This window comes from Mytilus edulis, chromosome 14, assembly GCF_963676685.1.
Source record: "Mytilus edulis chromosome 14, xbMytEdul2.2, whole genome shotgun sequence".
Lineage (NCBI taxonomy): Eukaryota > Metazoa > Mollusca > Bivalvia > Mytilida > Mytilidae > Mytilus > Mytilus edulis.
The window spans coordinates 11314692-11334971 of NC_092357.1; the positions used below are offsets into that span (position 1 = coordinate 11314692).

At 33.8% G+C, this 20280-nt stretch overlaps 1 long non-coding RNA gene across 1 annotated transcript in view; it reads right to left on the minus strand.

Annotated features, from left to right (window-relative positions):
• Positions 1-7748: 7748 nt before the first annotated feature.
• Positions 7749-20280, minus strand: part of LOC139502927 (uncharacterized) — a 28123-nt gene continuing 15591 nt past the window's right edge. The window contains exons 2-3 of the long non-coding RNA XR_011658975.1: positions 9977-10095; positions 7749-8402 (exon numbers count right to left, since the gene is read on the minus strand). This is a non-coding gene — a long non-coding RNA (uncharacterized lncRNA). The remainder of the gene's footprint in view (positions 8403-9976; positions 10096-20280) is intronic.

The window sequence follows — 20280 nt, forward strand, 5'->3', positions numbered from 1 at the left end:
AAGCACAATGATGTAAGACAGATCCTTCTAGATTCCATTAACTCCATTGCTGATAATGTTGATATAAATATTGAATTATTACTTTTTGGAAACGGATTATTTTCATATGATATGAATATTGCTATTTTTAAATCTGTTCATAAATATATCAGTGACACTCAACGTTTTGTTTAAAACTTACTTATTTTTTGTTTCATTTAGGTTTTTTTTTCTCCACTTAAACATTAATTCATTTTATCCACTAAGCAAGCTTAGTGTCTCTTTCAAGCCATATATATATATATATATTTCCAATGACTTATAAAGGATATTTGCATGTTTCAAGGTTCTTGAATTCATGATGAGTAATTGCCTATATATACTTAAATATACTTTGCATTTAGTAAGTAACACTGTTAACATATATTTTCTCGTGTGTCATCATAAGTAGCATGCATGTTCCACTATATTGCATTATTTTAAATACAGTTGTTAGAATTGAATTATACCTTGAACATGTAATATGGAGAGAGCTTTTATAGGCTGTGCCTGTTGCTCAATCCTTTTCATATCTTAATGAATAAAATATGTTTAAAATCAAAACTGCGACTTCTATATTTTTTTTATCCCAGACCAACTCGACCAATCCCCGATCTCTATGCGACCACATTCGACCACCCCTCGATCTCTATTCGGCCATACACGAGTTTACATGACTACTACACAATTCTCTAAAAATGTGCGCAGCTCTGATTATCTTTTGTAACTTTATTTCTGCAAAAATATATTGTCACTACTTATTCTTTAACTGTGCACAAATTTCTCCATGTACAGTACGCGTCTGTACTTTTGCATAGAGGTGTGAAATTTTAAAAGAGAAAACACAGAGACCAAAGGAACAATCAAACTCAAAGGTCAAACCGACACAGTCATAGCGAAAAAACGAAAGCCGACGAGAAGACAAGTAGAAGTCTACATACATGTAACAAAACATAGAAAACTAAAAACTTACCAACACGAAACCCAATAAAACCTGGGATGATCTCATGCAGGTGATTCGGAAGGGAAGTAGATTCTGCATTTTGGACCCACAGAATTTTTCAAATTTGAGAATAATTGTGCATTAAAATTTATTATTAGACATCTGATGACTATTTTAGCCTTCAAAGTTAGTTTTTAAGAACATCAATATTGTATTTAAGCTGTTTAATGGACTTGTTTTGTTTGACTGTCCGTATTTTCTGTATGACAAGATTTTTTTGCAGTATAGAAATAAGAAGATGTGGTATAATTGCCCATGAGACAACTATCCACAAAACACCAAATTACACATGAATTAACAACTATATGTCACCGTACGGTCGAATGTTTCATACACTTTTTGACACAATTTCATTAAAAAAATGAGACGAAAGACAATTGCTTTTTATTTGAATCCGTGATAGATATATGTATACAGTTTCAGAAAAGGTGTCCTCCAGGGGATTGAAATTTGATTTTTGGTCAAATTTTGGGAAAATATGTGACATCTTTACCCCTTTTGTCGGTATAATTAGTAAAAAAAAAAAGGCAGATTGTTGCCACGGATACACCAAAAAGAAATATCTTGAATCGTTCAACTACTGGCATCAGATCTATAGAAAAAATACTGATTATATACATATGCACATATGACACAAACAGTAAGCTTAATTTGTGAGAACGCAAGGCAAAGGGGATGGTAATATTTATGTATATTGCTATCTTAAATCAGTTCTACTCCAGTGACTAGCTCATTTTGAAGAAAAGAGCAATAAAACTTAAAAAATTTTCCTCGTAGTTTATAACAATTTATACTCCCACACAGTGGTCGCCTTGTCGTCACTGCATCATCGTGATTTTTCGGCACCCTTTGCTGTCCACCCGTTTTTCTTCGTTTTCTACGCTCTCTTCAAGCTCCGCCACAGCTATTAACCTGTCTATCTGAGCTCTAACCATCTTGATAAACAATCCAACTGATTTATTTACATGTAGATATTTTACATGTATAATTTTACACAGACCTTCTGTGAACTACTGAATCTAACCAAATAAACGGAGAACGTGACCATTTGACACAGATAATGACACAGCTTACATATAACGTTATAAAGAGTCATTACTCAAGAACGGTAAAAGTGACACCACGAAAATTCGCACTTGATCTGTGTTTGAGAGCGGAAACTAATTGATGGGACGTACGAATACATATTTAAGGACGGACAAGGGTAACACTTTTATGCCTCCTTCCGCTGCAGTGGGTGATATAAAATAATCAGATGTTTTTATACTGAAATTGTACAAACCCGACCAATAGCCGATCTGGTCTGGCCGAGATCTTGTTGAGATCGAGTTTAGTTGATTTGGTCTAGCTAGTGGTGTAAAGATCGTGTAGAGATAGTGAATTCGTCGGAATCATCGAATATGTATTCAATAAGTAGTCTGGTTTGAGTCGTGATAGAGTCGTTAAGGAGTCGTGAATGATCGGGTTAAGGTTGAGTACAGTCGGATATAGCAGTCGGGTAGAAGTCGGGTAGGAGTCGTAAAAAGGCCCGATCAAGAATTTGGTCACGCTTGGTCGTTGAAATTTGGACTATCGGAATCATCGAGTTGATCTGATCGGCAGTGTGAACCTAGCTTAAAATAAAATGTGTTTACGTTATAATATTTTATCGTGTTTCCTGTGTGTATGTACCCAAAGTTGTTGGTTTGTTTGTAAGTTTCAGGTGTGTGATTACCTTAGTATATATACATAGTGTTATCTGCTAGTATGGTAGAGTCTAGTAGGTTAGTGTAGTGGAATACCTGTGTGTATTCAATTAAGGTAGTGTGTTTCCGGTCATTTTTCAAACTGCAAAATTTCTTCGTTTTTTACGTTGAACTTCTCTTCAAGCTCCGCCACAGCTATTAACCTTGTCCATCTGAGCTCTAACCATCTTGCTAAACAATCCAACTGATTTATTTCCATGTAGATATTTTACATGTATAATTTTACTCAGACCTTCTGTGAACTACTGAATCGAACCAAATAAGCGGAGAACGTGTCCATTTGACACAGATAATGACCCAGCTTACATATAACGTTATAAAGAGTCATAACTCAAGAACGGTAAAAGTGACACCACGAAAATTCGCACTTGATCTGTGTTTGAGAGCGGAAACTAATTGATGGGACGTACGAATACATATTTAAGGACGGACAAGGGTAACACTTTGATGCCTCCTTCCGCTGCAGCGGGTTATATAAAAAAATCAGATGTTTTTATACTGAAATTGTACAAACCCGACCAATAGCCGACTATCCCTACGACCCCTATACGACCAAGTCGATCTGGTCTGGCCGAGATCTTGTTGAGATCGAGTATAGTTGATTTGGTCTAGCTAGTGGTGTAGAGATCGTGTAGAGATCGTGTAGAGATCGTGAATTCGTCGGAATCATCGAATATGTATTCAATAAGTAGTCTAGTTTGAGTCGTGATAGAGTCGTTAAGGAGTCGTGAATGATCGGGTTAAGGTTGAGTACAGTCGAATATAGAAATCGGGTAGGAGTCGTAAAAAGTCCCGATCAAGAATTTGGTCACGCTTGGTCGTGGAAATTTGGACTATCGGAATCATCGAGTTGATCAGATCGGGAGTGTGAACCTAGCTTAACATAAAATGTGTTTACGTTATAATATTTTATCGTGTTTCCTGTGTGTATGTACCCAAAGTTGTTGGTTTGTTTGTAAGATTAATGTGTGTGATTACCTTAGTATATATACATAGTGTAATCTGCTACACTACCAACAATTTGACTAGCGTTTACATGTACATTAAATGCCGCTATAAAAACAGTACTTTTAGGAAACATTACTAATCAGTACATTAAATGCCGCTATATAAACAGTAAGTTTAGTAAACATTACTAAACAGTACATTAAATGCCGCTATATAAACAGTACTTTTAGGAAACATCACTATTCAGTACATTAACTTTTATATCATTTTCAGTAATGTTGGGAAAAAGTTGATTACAGTACTGAAAATTACAGTCATTTTTCAGTACTGAAAATTTCAGCCATTTTTCAGTACTGAAAATTTCAGCCATTTTTCAGTACTGAAAATTTCAGTCATTTTTCAGTACGGAAAATTTCAGTCATTTTTCAGTACTGAAAATTTCAGTCATTTTCAGTACTGAAAATTTCAGTCATTTTCAGTACTGAAAATTTCAGTCATTTTCAGTACTGAAAATTTCAGTCATTTTTCAGTACTGAAAATTTCAGTCATTTTTCAGTACTGAAAATTTAATTATTTTACAGTACTGAAAATTCAATCATTTTTAAGTACAGAAAGTTGTAGTCAAATTCAAGACCTAATAAAAAACTCGGTTATGCTATCACAAGGGGCCCTATCACAAATATCATAAGCCCCAAGGGTGAGTTGGGAATAGAAATATGCTCACTTGGTCCTGTTCCGATCGGCAGTAAAAAGCTTGTTAAAGTGGGGCGTCCGTCTGGCTGTGAAAGATGTATCAAATTTGCAGCTACGTCCTGTCAGAATGCATATATCGAGGTTTAATCCAATGCCTCGAGTAAATAGAGTGACAAGATCTCTGTTAAGAACCCTTGCAACAACTCTTCTTGTTGCATGGCAAAATTTTTGTCCCTTACTTATATACCTTTATTTTCCAGTGGAAGTCGAAATTCCCCCTGATCATCATCGGGATGGGCCTCTATTATTAAAAGACCTACTAGTACCTGTTGTATTTATTGTTAACTTGTTCTCGTCCAGAACCATCGTGAAATATTTGCCACTGGACATAAAGCAATCAACAATCAATAAAAATTAATCATCAACAAATATCATAAGTTGGTTTGGGATAAAAACAAGAATTTAATTTTAAAACTCCATGGCTATATTTAATCTTTCATTTCAACACATTAATACATTAAAGAGGATTCTTTTGATGAACTTTATGACCACATTCGTTATGTGCCTGTTTCAAGCCACGACTTCTCATTTTTGATTGTTGTTATTTGTTGTATGTCATAACTGGTGTTATTCAATGTTTTTGGCGTAAACCAGTGCGGGTTTTTTTTCCTGACGATTAGTTTCGCTAGTTATCAAGATGACTTTTACAGCTTTCCATGCGCAATGATGTTTTCATTGATGATTTATGTGAAAGGCGGAAAAGGAGCTGTCATAAAAACAGTCAAATTCAATCACATTAGCAACAAATACAAAACTATCAGACAGGGGTCACCAATACAGTTTTTCAATATTAAGCAGTCAGCACCATACAAGAAGTTCTGAATAGGTCCGAGAGAAAAAAAATAGATGTCATCTAGATGTAAAGCACAATGTCAGAATATCGTTCATCAAACTAAATGTATAACTACACAAAGACATATCTATAACATGACTTCGTCCGACTTGGGACAGAGGTGCATATAAATATGGTGGGTTAAACCGATTTTGTCGACGTCTGACGTTGAACATTATGGTTATTTATATAGTATCCTTGTTCTGTTGTTGTTCGTTTGGAGGCATACCACATCTCCTTGTTTTATTAATAGAACTAAATATGTAGACTATATATATGCAGTCGTCTATATTAAAACTGTTGCTCTTTCATACTTTCTTGTAGCACTTGAAATGCAATGACGTCTTTAAATATAGTTCACGTTTCTCTTATAGATAGAAAAGATTCTGTTGATACCATGACAGTTTGTTATCAGTAATAATTTAAAAGTAATTCAAAAGAACAAGCACACGTTTCAAGATATTTTTATAACATTAACCTTGGATCAAGTCAGGAACCTGTAGACTAGTCTAGTGGTTGTGGTTGGTTCATTTCGGTAATATTTGTTGTTTGTAAATTGTTTTGTTATACATGTACATTAGGCAGTTAATATTCTGATATGAATTGTTTCATATTCATATTTCACATGTTTAAACCTTTTATAGCGACTTTTACTCACTCTATGAAGGTCGTACAGTCGACTACAATTGCGTATATCTACCTAAAACTTTGGTGAATTATTATAGTTGTATCATTGAAAATTATAACAACATTCCTTATTTTTACCAACACTGATATTTTCTATTCAACGGCAAGAAAATAGAACTTTGCTTCGTATTGTTCTTTGTGTGGTTTTAATATAGCATAAGAATTTTGACAGCAGTAGATTTTGAATGAAAAGCTGGACTAATTTTTAGGGTAGTAAGGCAGAATCCAATTAAAATACATAATTCTAAATATGAAAAGAAATGTTAGTTAAATCTCCACAAAACAGTAACACTTCTACAAAAGATATTTCAGTCTATTACTAATTGGAGTCTTATTAGATTTTCTTCATCTTCTACGTTACAAGTAAAGGAGTGTTCAAGTGCAAAAAAATGATTTTTTTTGTCCTTGACCTAAAGCACTTTCAAAATCACGGTTAGTGTAAAAGATCTAAACTACAGACACATTTTCTACCTATGAACCCAAAGTGAATCGATCTATCACATGATTTTTTTTAATTGGAAATGAACACGAATCGAGTCTTCACAAGAATTTAACAGTAACTGAACATATTGTAGATAATATTATAGAAAGTAAATATGACTTTTTTTGGTCGTGAGCATGTTTTATACAACCTATCTTTATTTCTTTCTTGTTGATCAAATTTCTTGGTCCTCAACAATTAAAGTCAGTCCTGTAAGCTCTAACCAATAATGTCTCAGACAAATACAACTTATAAGATGCAACGAGAATGCTCAAGCTGAAACGTTTCGCTTGCTTTTATATTCACGAATTATTTTATGCTGATAGACCAAGGTTAGAGTTTTAGTACAGGTGTCACATACATCACACATTGTCAAAGATCCATGAAAATGAAGTCAATGTGAGATAAACCAATTTAAGTCAGAAAGACATGTATAGCTGACAATCATTATACACGCGTAATATAGTTTTTCTATTGCTTATCTCATACAAGAAACAGCCAAAACAATGAAAATTACATATTGACCAATGAACCATGAAAAAATAAAGTCAAGGTGACTCGTCAGATGACCCCTGCTAGACAAGACATTTAAATCATAAAATCATTTCATACACTATATCTAGTTTTATATACTAGTATTGCTAAAAGAAATAGACAAAAAATCTAAATTTAACATTGACTAATGACCTGTGCAAATTAGACAAATAATAGTTCACAAGACACATAGAAAACTAATGACTAAGCAACACGAATCCCACCATGGGTTTGATCTCGGGTGCTCCTGAAGGGTATGCTGATCCTGTTCCACATATAAATGTAGCACCCATCCTGTTGCTCATGTTATTACAAATCCGTTAAATAGTCCAATTCGGTAGTTCATTAATAGGTAAGTGGGAAAATAACATAATAAAAATAGAAATTTGTTTTCAAGCAGTTGCTTGACAATGAAAATGAGGTCAAGGCCAACAGACATAATACAGACTTTCGTTATACATGTATAAGCCACAAGGTATGAAGCCTCCAGTTAAAGTCAATTACCATATAAAATATCAAGCTCAATACAAATAGCTAACGCCGTAGGATTGTTATCTGTATCTTTCGCATGTCACAGGCATGACAATAAAGCAAGAAGACAAGCAAAGTCATGTACATCGATGACTCGCATCCTGGATTTTAGTTGTATTTGTTGATCAACTTTGAAACAAATTACTCAGGGAAAAGGGTCTTACTTGCAAAAGACAGAACGAAAGATTTTTTTCTAATCCATTTATCAACTTAATATTCTAAAAATAATTTATTCAAACGCCTGTACCAAGGTAGGGACCTTCTCATTGCTTGTCTCATGTCCAAAAAAACATAAAAAAAATCTTTGTTGATTTAGTTTTCATTCACAATGCAGAGCATGCTACATGTATCAAGTGTCGATGGTATGTTTCCCTTTTGATTTTTGTTTGGTGTTTTTTATCGATTGATTGCTGTCGGATACGAATGCGTTTTTTTGGGGGGGAGGGGGACAGGGACCCATTTTCTATATGGAGCTACATGAATGGTGAAAGCATAAAATTTCTACATGTCACACAACATGGAAAGGCCTATTTCAATGTTTTGTACTTAAATGTTTCATTTAAAACTAAATTTTCTCTTTTGGGACTTTATCTGTAATGTTCATACAATAATTTTAATTTAAATTGTATATTATTATGAACGAGCTTCTGGTTTTGAAAATATACACTCATGGCAAGTTATCATAGGTTCTTTCGGTCTCTTTAAAAATACACCACCACTGTATGTCTCTTACAGTTTTGTTTAAATGTTCTTCCCTGCACATAATTACTTATTTGTATGTTATATTCTTGTAGGATGTTGATTCAATGATAAAATCCTGTTTAATAAACCGTATTAGACTCTTGGAATTCTTCATTCTGTTGCTGAAATCTAAAAATAAAATTCAGGGTACAATTTTCTTAAATAATCATCAAATACTACGGTAACCTTACCAATCAGGGTTATTATTAAGGAATTTTAAGATGAGTCCATATATTTAGCATTTCTGACACGTGCAATGGTGAGATTAAGGATTTTTTGTGATTTATAATTTATCATTGCAGTCTCCATGATAAACTAGAACAAGATAAACAAGAGTGCACACGCTGAAATATCTCGCCTTCTTTACTTATCATTGATATTGTGTTGATAGTCCTAAGTATAAAGCTTTATTAAAGACTGTCACATAAACTTAACATTAACCAAGATAACTAAAAAAAGACCAATGAACCATGAAAATGAGGTCAAGGTCAGATGAACCATGCCAGGCAGACATGTACAGCTATGCTTCCATACAACAAATATAGTTGACCTATAACTTATAGTTTAAGAAAAACAGACCAAAACACAAAAACTTAACACTGAGCAATGAACCATGAAAATGAGTTCAAGGTCAAATTAAACCTGCACGACTGACATATAGATCATAAAATATTTCCATACACTAAATATAGTTGACCTATGGCATATAGTATTAGATAAAAAGGCCAAAACTCAAAAACTTAACTTTGACCACTGAACCATGAAAATGAGGTCAAGGTCAGATGACATCTGCTCGCTAGACATGTACACCTTACAATCATTCCATACAACAAATATAGAAGATCTATTGCATAAATTATGAGAAAAACAGACCAAAACACAAAAATCTAACTATAACCACTGAACCATGAAAATGAGGTCAAGGTCAGATGACATCGGCCAGTTGGACATGTACACCTTGCAGTCCTTCCATACACCGAATATACTAGCCCTATTGATTATAGTATCTGAGATATGGACTTGACCACCAAAACTTAACCTTGTTCACTGATCCATGAAATGAGGTCGAGGTCAGGTGAAAACTGTCTGACGGGCATGAAGAACTTGCAAGGTATGCACATACCAAATATAGTTATCCAATTAGTTATACAGTAATAAGAGAGAATTTAACATTACAAAAAATATTAACTTTTTTTTCAAGTGGTCACTGAACCATGAAAATGAGGTCAAGGACATTGGACATGTTACTGACCAAAAGTTCGTAACATGAGGCATCTATATACAATTTGTGAAGCATCCAGGTCTTCTACCTTCTAAAATATAAAGCTTTTAAGAAGTTAGCTAACGCCGCCGCCGTAGCCGCCGCCGCCGGATCACTATCCCTATGTCGAGCTTTCTGCAACAAAGGTTGCAGTCTCGACAAAAATTTAATAATAACATTAACGGTACCAATTTTTCTGCACCAGATGCGCATTTCGACAACACTTGTCTCTTCAGTGATGCTCGTGGCCAAAATATTTAAAATCCAAAGCGTATATAAAAGATGAAGAGCTATAATAAGTTAACCCTTAAAATTAGATTTATGAATATTTTTTAGTCATTGCTATAACATTGTTTTTATTATCCATAGTTCATGGATGGAGTATGATGCATGCACATACATAATTTTTTAAATTCTGTATTTTACTGATAAATATACTCACTTTTATAGTCAACATCACACTTTTACACTAACAGCAGCAACTGCAGGTGAGACACAGAGTTCTGTGGATTCATTTAGAAAATGTTCAATCTATGTATCCCTATGAAGATTTCTTGTTCCCTAGTTTGGTAAAATAATTAAGCTCATTAGTATGCAGAGGAAACCAGTTTTTACAATTCTAGATAAGTTAACGGACAATGATAACGGATGAAAATTTATGAATATAGCAAAGTGGGCTAAAACAAATATGAAATAATATAAAATAAAATTTTGAATTAAAACCGAAAAGTATACAGATCTTAAGATTGATGTTACAAAGAAGTATGTAAAGTTTAAGCAATAATCATAAATTGATTTTGAGATACGGCGTGACATGCATGTAAAAATACCCTCCCCCTTTTTTACAAAATACTAAATAACTGAAAAATGAAATTTTAAATCATCACCAAAAAGTATACAGATCTTGAGATCAATATAACAAAGAAGTGTGTAAAGTTTTAAGCAACAATCATAAATTGATTTTGAGATACGGCGTGACATGTAAAAATACCCTCCCCCATTTTTACAAAATACTTAATAACTGAAAAACGATATTTTAAATCATCACCAAAAAGTATACAGATCTTAAGATTAATATAACAAAAAAAGTGTGTAAAGTTTTAAGCAATAATCATAAATCGTTTTTGAGATACGTCGCGACATGTAAAAATCCCCTCCCCTTTTTTACAAAATACTAAATAACTCAAAAATGAATTTTTGAATCATCACCAAAAAGTATACAGATCTTAAAATTAATATAACTAAGAAGTGTGTAAAGTTTTAAGCAATAATCAAAAATTGTTTTTGATATACAGTGCGACATGTGAAAAAAACACCCCCCTGTTTTAGTTACAAAGTGCCGCAACTCAAAAAGTTTTAATCTTACTAGAACACACCCGCGAAATCGCGGGCATTCAGAGCGTAGTTTAAAGTATCAGTATGTAAAGTGTTGTTGGAAGAATTTTGTTAAATACAAAATGACTGGAGAATTTCAGCAAAAGTATCATAAGTCATAGGTTATTGGGGACAGGAAAATGTTTTTTTTACCCTCCACCTTTATTTCCAAAGTTCCCAATTTTTGGTTTTCTATCAATTTCAATATGAACATACATTTAGTATGTTATGAACATTTATTTAAGTAAGGAGCCTGTAATTCAGTGGTTGTCGTTTGTTTATGTGTTACATATTTGTTTTTCGTTCATTTTTTGTACATAAATAAGGCCGCTAGTTTTCCCGTTTGCATTGTTTTACATTGTCATTTCGGGGCCTTTTGAAGCTGAGTATGCGGTATGGGCTTTGCTCTTTGTTGAAGGCCGTACGGTAACCTATAATTGTTAATTTCTGTGTCATTTTGGTCTCCTGTGGAGAGTTGTCTCAACATGGCAATCATACCACATCTTCTTTATTTTTGTGAAAGATTTAATGACTGGAGAATTTCAGAAAAAGTACCAAAAGTTCACATGAATAATTTAAGCGCTTATCTGTATATTATGAACATTCATTACTATATAAATAAAGCGTATTTACTTTCAATTCTAAGTTTACTAATCGATCCATGGTGATCATTGATGTAGTATACAGACTCTCTCTATTTAATAAACTCTGTGACTGCCATGGATAGTAAACTTGGAAATGATAGCAGATAAAATTCTGAAAATACACTTTATTCGTAGTATATGTATGTTCAAAGTATACAGAAAAACGCAAACCGGAAGTCTAATCTGACTTAAAATTTCGTACAATGACGGGACAATACCCGGATGCCTTTTTTCTCGTTTTTCTCCTAAAATAACTCAATCTGAATAATCATATGAATGAATGACAAATGCGACTATGCACTGTACCTATAGGACACAGAGGCGTGTTGATTAATTTATTGTGGATTGAAGAGAAGCGACACCAAAAATGAGGTCTTCTCGTTTAATAGTATAGATTTTGACCGAAAAGTATACAGATCATTTGACTATCATAAGAAACAACTACAATAAGTTTCGTGAAATTTGGATAAGTCGTTCTCAAGTTACGGCGCGACATGTTTACGCCGGACAGACGGACAGACGGACGGACACCGGACATTTGTATAACATAATACGTCCCGTCAAAATTTTGACGGGCGTATAAAAAAGTAATCAAAGCGCTGTAAGCACTGTAGGCAGTTAACCAAAAACCAAGTCAAACATAATTACGAAAACTGTGGCAATGTTGCTTCAACATTTTTTAAAGATTTAAAAGAACAAACATTAAACATTCATATATAATTGTACATTTATGTTCATTTAATGAATTAATTATTAAGGCAAATAATTCATATTTTATTAAGGTTTTCAATAGCAACGCACATGACCATTCGTGGTCATGAGTCTTTCATGAGTCAGCAGTGGTACAAATTTGCAATGATTGCAGTTCTTCTAGTTGATCGTAATTGTTCGTATTAGTTGACTGTTAGTAGTTCAAGATGACTTTAGTACGAGCTTGTAAAAGTATGAATGGACTTGCTTCCCTGGAAAGCAAACTGAGTTTGTGTTGTACAGTACAAAAGTTATGAGACACAAATCAGACAAATGTTTACTACTACAGGGATCAATGGTGAGGTCTGACTGACCTGTCCATAGTAAATGTAAACGACTCCCACCTTCACTCCAAATCAACGATGTCTAAGTTTGGAATAAAATGACAGGTGTTAGGGTCTAGCAAAGTGATATGCATATGTGTCACATATGAGATTGACCTTGTATGTCATTCAATCTTTTCTGAAATGACAAACAGTAATGAATATGGTTTAGGCGTTGGTATCTCAATCTTTTGCAAGTTTTAAAAACACACACAAGAGGGTGTGGGGTGACCATAGGGACTACCCCTATTTTTCATTTGATTTTTTATATTGTCCCATATATGAATATAATTATATGGTTTATGGGTGGGGATCTCGGCCGTTATCAAGTTTTCCAACAGGAGGGGTGGGGGACCCCAGTGACTTCCCCTATATTTCATTCGATTTGTTAAATTGTCCAATACATGAATATATATGGTTGAGGGGTGGGGATAAAGGAAATAAAGATATGAATGAATGAATGTTTCTAAGTTATCAAACAGGAGTGGGTAGGGTGACCTTAAGAACCCTCCCTATATTTCATTTGATTAGTGCTCATACATGAATATATATGGTTTAATTTAAAGTTTGGGATCTCGACTCTTTCCAATTTCTCAATCAGGTGACTGCAGGGACTCCCCCTATATTTCATTTAATTTAGAGTTGGGGATCCCAACTGTTTCAAAGTTCTTCAACATGAGGGGTAGGGTGACAACAGGGACTTCCCCTATATTTCATTTGATTTGTTATATAGTCTTATACATGAGTATATATGGTAAAGGGGTGATGATCTCGAATGTTTCCAAGTTCTCAAACAGGAGGGGGTACAGTGACCATAGGGACCCCCTTATAATTCATTTGATTTGTAATATTGTCCCATACATAAATATATATATTGTTTAAGATTGTGGATCTCGACCATTATATATTCTCAAACAGAGTGGCCCCACGAACTCCACCTATATTTCATATGATTTGTTATATTGTCCCATACATGAATATATATATATGGTTTAGGGGTGGGGATCTTGTCCTTTACCAAGTTTTGGTCATTTTTGTCTCTTGTGGATAGTTGTCTCATTGGCAATCATACCACATCTTTTTTTTTATATAAGAAACTTCCAGCTATTTTAACTGACCTATCAAAATTGAAAAGGAAAAAATACCCCTTGAAATTGCAGTAATATGTTCAACTTGAAAAACATTTAACATGCATTACCAACATTTATCACTGATGAAAAAAAATTATACTGTTACCAGGAACATATACATTGTTAGATAAACTGTTCCCAGCTGTCACAATGTATTGGATTTTCACATTAAAATTGGTGTACAAAATATTTTCTGCTTTTTCTTTCTTTTTCATTTAAGTCTTTTGGTTTTTAATTCTAGTGTTTATATTTATTAACATGCATAGATGCATAGATGTATTTTGTAACCTGTCTGGATTTTTTTAGTAGCCAAATCCGGGATTACCCTCATCCGCTTCCGGAATCGGATCCGATATTGTAATCTCGTGGCAGCCATTTTGGTTTCAATGTTGTTTTTGACAGATAGTGAGATACGATTTTACTCGGATTTACACATTATTTATCGGCGATTTTATGTATAAAGCTAGCGGTAGAACAAATTGAACATGGCTGTCATGAATAGTAATGATGAATATAAGTTTGAGATCGTTTATTAGGAAACTTTGGTAAAAATGTTTGCAAAGTTATTTTTTTATATTATTTCAAGGTCCGTCGGGCATGTCGTGCGTAGCTAGTAACAAAGTAGAAAGTCCGACTGCAAAAGTGGAAGGTCACAGACCTTGGACCACCGCTAATTTAAAACCCTGCGTCCAAATTGAAAAGATACGAAAATTTCGTCTTCTTTTAAATTCAAAATTGCCGCCAACAGTTGAACTTATATACGTAGTTGACTACGTATTTCAACTACGTATTGTCGACAAACAATATTCCTACGACTTTTGCAATTTGGGAAATCTTAACTACTTGTCTTTAGAGATTTTCGGCGATTAGATATTTCATACATTTGTTCTTTGACATCTTAGCCAAAAGCTCAGAGGATAATAAACTACATAAGGATTCCTAATCTGTAATCTGTAATCTGTAAACGAGTTTCTGCCAATCAAGGCACACCTCAAAATGTGCTCTACTTCCTATGTGCAACTTCAAAACTTTTGGGAAAATCGACGATCATTTAAGGTTTTTCTGGTCATATTTTTTGTAATTCAGAATGAAAAGTATAAAAAAACTGTCCAATAAGTTACAAATAATATAATATTGTTAATTATAACAATGGCACGTATTTCAGCATTTATTGGGTAGCACACAAATCCAGAGTGCTCGCATAAGGCAGCTTAACTGCCTAAAAATGAAGCTTTGCTGTAGTAAAATATAAACTTGCGTAGCAACAGATCAAAATGATTAGATCTATTCGTCAACTCCCCCCCCCCCAAAAAAAAACCCATCAAATTATTGTCCCCTTAAAACAAAACAACCATTACCATGGCAACCATAAAAGAACCATTGTAGTAAAGTTACAGATTGCATAACAATATACCCGGAGACAAATTATTTTAAGTGACACAGTTTTGATGGCAACATCCAGTGGCGGATTCAGTAATTTTCATGAGTGGGGCCCCGCTGACTGCCTAAGAGGGGCCTCGCTCCAGTCAAGCTTCGGTGATTCCCTTTAAAAGGAAGCAGGATTTTTTTTCCAAAAAGGGAGGCTGGACCCTCACCCCGAGTTATAATAATAATATAATAAAACTCATTAGAATTATTAATAAACCAAATTTCAATAAGGCGCTCTACATAAATATCAACTACATAAATGAATAATTTACTTATATACAAATGTAAACAATAGATCTAAATAAACAAACTATAATTACAACAACAACCAGGTGGTCCGCAGGGCACATCTGTATACGACCGCAGTGGTGCAACCCTGAACGATTGGAGAAAATTTGGTCACAATATTGAAGCTTCATACTGTCTGAATTTGGATTGTGATCGAATTTTTGTCATAATTAAGGTTTTTGTCACAAAATAAATGTGGCCAGAGATCTAACAAATCTACTATACAATACTGTGCAATTGAAGGCTTCTTCTTGAAACTTTTCAAAATTCGAATTTCGAAATTTTTTGAAAAAAAGGAATCCCTTAAAAAATTTAACCCCCCCCTAAAAAACCTTATTGAAACCCCCTTTTTAAGCAATAACCCTTCAACTCAATCCCATCATTTCCCTTGTAGTATGGAACCTTGTATTACGATTTCAGAGAGATTCATTCACCTAAACAATTTTTGTTTGGAAACTAGAAACATGCTTCTTTTTTGCCCTTTATTGGCCCCACTAATTCCTACATATTTTGGACAATTATTCCAAAACTTAATCCTAGCCTCCCCTTTGTTATGTGGAACATTGTGGTACAATTTTAGAGAAGTCAATACAATTACACACAATTTATTGTCTTGAAACTAGAAAAATGCTGGCTTTTGGTCCCTTTTTGGCCCTTTATTCCTAAACTTTTGACCCATAACCCCGTAAACGAATCCAAACCTTCTACTTGTGGGTTTAAACATTGTGGTACAATTTCAGAGCAAATGAAATACTTATACACAAGTTATTATCCTTACTAGAAAAATCCTTGTTTTGGGCTTCTTATTCCAAAACGGTTGGACAACCATCCCCAAAATCGATCCCAACCTTCCTTTTGTGGTATTGACCCTTTAGAAAAAAACAATCATTAAGATCTATTTTGTTAAACTAAAGAAACTGTCCGGAAACCAATTGGGCTTCGGACGACGCAAACGACAACGACATCATACCATTATACAATCCAAAAAAATGTTTGAGGTCGTATAAAAAACACCTATAGTATAATTTTTTTATTTCACTGGATAATGAATTCCACGCTTTTGTGCCACTAAAAGAACCAGATGCTCCGCAGGGCGCAGCTTTATACGAAAACAAAAACTCCCAAAATCAATCCCAACCTTCCTTTTGTCGTCATAAACCACTGGGGTAAAGCTGATGACCGTAACTGCATTCACGGTCATCCCAAGATGTCGGATGAAAAATTAGGTCAGTTTCTGTATTGTCTGTTAAAGTGTTTCTATATCATTTTCTTTACAAATCATACATTGAAACGATGTAAATTTATAAAAGAATCACTCGGAAATCACTAATTACTTCCGAGAAATGTGCATTAAACGGGAAATTCGATTTGAAAAAATCGTTAAGATGACCGTAAATCATAATCAAAATATTTTCAAGATGACCGTAACATAAAACAAGGATGACCGTGATTGGTAAAAAGATGACCGTAACTTGTAAAGGATGACCGTAATTTGTAAAGACTAACTGTAATTTATATAGGACGACCGTAACTTTTATAGGATGACCATCAACTCTAAGAAATATCCGTATTGTATTCAAAGCTTTTTTGTTGAGTTTGTAGATCTCAATAGGGCTCGGTTAGCGTATATAAATATGTTTCATAAATTTCTTTTTTAAACTATAATATAATTGGCCATATTTTAGGATTTATAACAATGATAGTAAATTGCATATTTCTCGTAAACAATGAAATATTATTGATATCGACGTTAAAATTTTAACACAAATTGACAGCGATACGACGAAAATTTGAAGAAACATGAATGTGTCCCTAGTACACGGATGCCTCGTCTACACTATCATTTTCTATGTTTAGGGAGCTACCATTTGATTTTTTTTGGGGGGGGGGGGGGGGGGGGGGGGGCTAGGATGAAATTTGAAAAAAATAGGCAGGACAGGAGTTTTGAGTAAAAAAAAAAGGCAGGATGAGACACTTTGCAAAAAAAAAAAGGCAGGATGACAATTTAGGTAAAAAAAAGTCAGAATAAACTAATAAAAAAAAAGGCAGGACCGAATAGAGTGAAAAATAAAAAGGCAGGACAGAGATTACAACTAAAAAAAATGCAGGACAACATTTTTCATCCTAGCCCCCCCCCCCCCCCCTTCCCCCCCATAAAAATCAAATGGTAGCTCCCTTAGTGGACTATGAAAATGGGATAAAACTGTAATTTGGCATTAGAATTAAAAAGATCATACCATAGGGAAAATGTGTACTAAGTTTCGATTTTATTTAACTTGAAGCTGGACAAACGGACAAACAAACAGACGAACAGACGAACGTACGCACAGACCAGAAAAACATAATGCCAATAAATGGAGCATTAAAAACATTAATAATACATACGAATATTTGGTAATCGAGACCATGTGTATGGTTCCAGAGGAAGCAGATTAAAATCTTAATTTGTCTTGATATATGCAGGCGGAAACACTTATGAAATAGAACAAAAGAATCGAAGCTCTGTGTTTATCGAGAAAGCGATAAATGTTAACTGTAATGTTTGATATAGTAACAAAATTTTAAAAAGTTAATAGAAACAAATAAAACGACAATTTTCTTATTTTAAAAACACCATTTGCATAAGTTTTCAATGTATCTATTACATAGTAATGCAAAACAATAAGATATCAAGTCGACGACATGGTTCTTATCGGGGCCTTTTATAGCTGACTATGCGGTATAGGCTTTGCTCATTGTTGAAGGCCTTACGGTTACCTATAGTTGTTAATGTTTGTGTCATTTTAGTCTTTTCTGGATAGTTGTCTCATTGGCAATAATACCACATCTTCTTTTTTATATATAGTATCTATAAGTTGGATGTAGAAAATGCATAACCTCCGATTTTTTTTTATCACGGACGGAGAACATATCAATCTTTTAGTTCAGAAATTTTCGTGTCTGCCCTTCCATTATGTGAATCAAGAAAAAAATCCCCAAAACAGGTAACGATTGTATCGAAAAGAGAAAAATCGAGTGCACCTTTTTATGTTAGGGCATGTTTGGGGTGTATATTTTGTCTTTAAAACGTACAAAGCAAGAGTAATTTATATAGCATCTCGCTTCAGATTCTATCATTATTATATATCAAAGCTACAGGTTGATTTTATAACGTAAAAAAATGACAGTACGAAAAGATGAAATATATGGGTCAAGTGAAATACCTATCTAATGAATCACAAAAACAGAGTAGGTGTGTTCGAATAGCTATTTTTTCTAAAAGTACTTGACGACAGTCTTTTAATTTGGATGATGAAAATGGATATCTTCGAAAAAATATGATTTTCTTGTGTGTGATAACTAGGGTTTATAAATCTTCAACCACTGAAAATGTTTAGTCTGCCCTTCCACTAAATATTTAATTAGAATTTTTTTAAATGCTTAATTATTTTCAAAAATTCCATCTGACATCCGAACAGACAATATTTTTGAATATTTAAAAGTTGAATCAATGCAGACAAGATCATTAACTAATGCTCATTAGCTAGTAGATACATTTGTCTTTTAAAATATAACTGACATATAACTATCGATCGTAATGGTGCTATGTGGATACATTTATCACTTTTCAAGAGCAAAATTGGCAAAGCGTCATCCCTACAATGGCTTCCATTTCTACGATTGTAAGCATGAACTGGCGTAATGGGGAGATAATTTTGAAGAAGTAGAATCCTGACTGTATGAATAACATTTCTGTATATTTACAAATTGACAACGTTCCGCCTTGTGATACGCTTTTCGTACAATACTATTTTAAGGATCTACTTTGCTGGAGCTCACCTTAACTAGTTTATTTGAATGATATTTTCAAAATATTTCTGTTATTTTATTTGCACGACAAAATGAAAGACGATATAATATCAATGGGTGTACATGCAATTTTTTGGCATTTTTAAAAATGTGTATTTATTATATGTCATTAAAAGGAATCCCAGAAACACACAAAAAATCTTTTGTCGAGCAGTTGAAGGCTGTGCACCGCATTTTTTTCATTATGCTTGTAAGGTGTCATTTTATCGCGCTTTTGTAGCATGTTTTCCCTTCCTGTTTATTTGCATGTCTTTTGGCAAATTCATTTTAAAAATTAAACCCTCTACTGTAAACAAGATACATATGGTAATCTTTGCATTTGAAGCACTTCTTATTTTCTTCTACCTATAGGATAAAACTCTCATATTAATATGTGTATACCAACACGATTAATCATTTGATACAAAAAGATAGTTATATAAATACAGATATTTCTTAGAATTGAGGGTCATCCTTTAAAAGTTACGGTCATCATTTACAAATTACGGTCATCTTAAAAGCAGTTACGATCAGCCTTGTTATGAATCGCTGATTCTGTTAAGGTCATCTCGATTGTGATTTACGGTCATCTTGGCGATTTTTTCAAATCGAATTTCCCGTTTCATGCACATTTCTCAGAAGTAATTAGTGATTTCCGAGTGATTCTTTTATAAATTTACATCGTTTCAATGTATGATTTGTAAAGAAAATGATATAGAAACACTTTAACAGACAATACAGAAACTGACCTAATTTTTCATCCGACATCTTGGGATGACCGTGAATGCAGTTACGGTCATCAGCTTTACCCCAGTGATAAACCTTGTGTGAAAATTTCATAGATTTCTATTTTCTTATACTAAAGATATTGTGCAAAAACTAAGAAAAATGTTTGTTTTGGACCGTTTTTGGCCCCTAATTCCTAAACCGTTGGGACCAAAACTCTCAAAATTAATCCCAACCTTCTTTTTGTGGTCATAA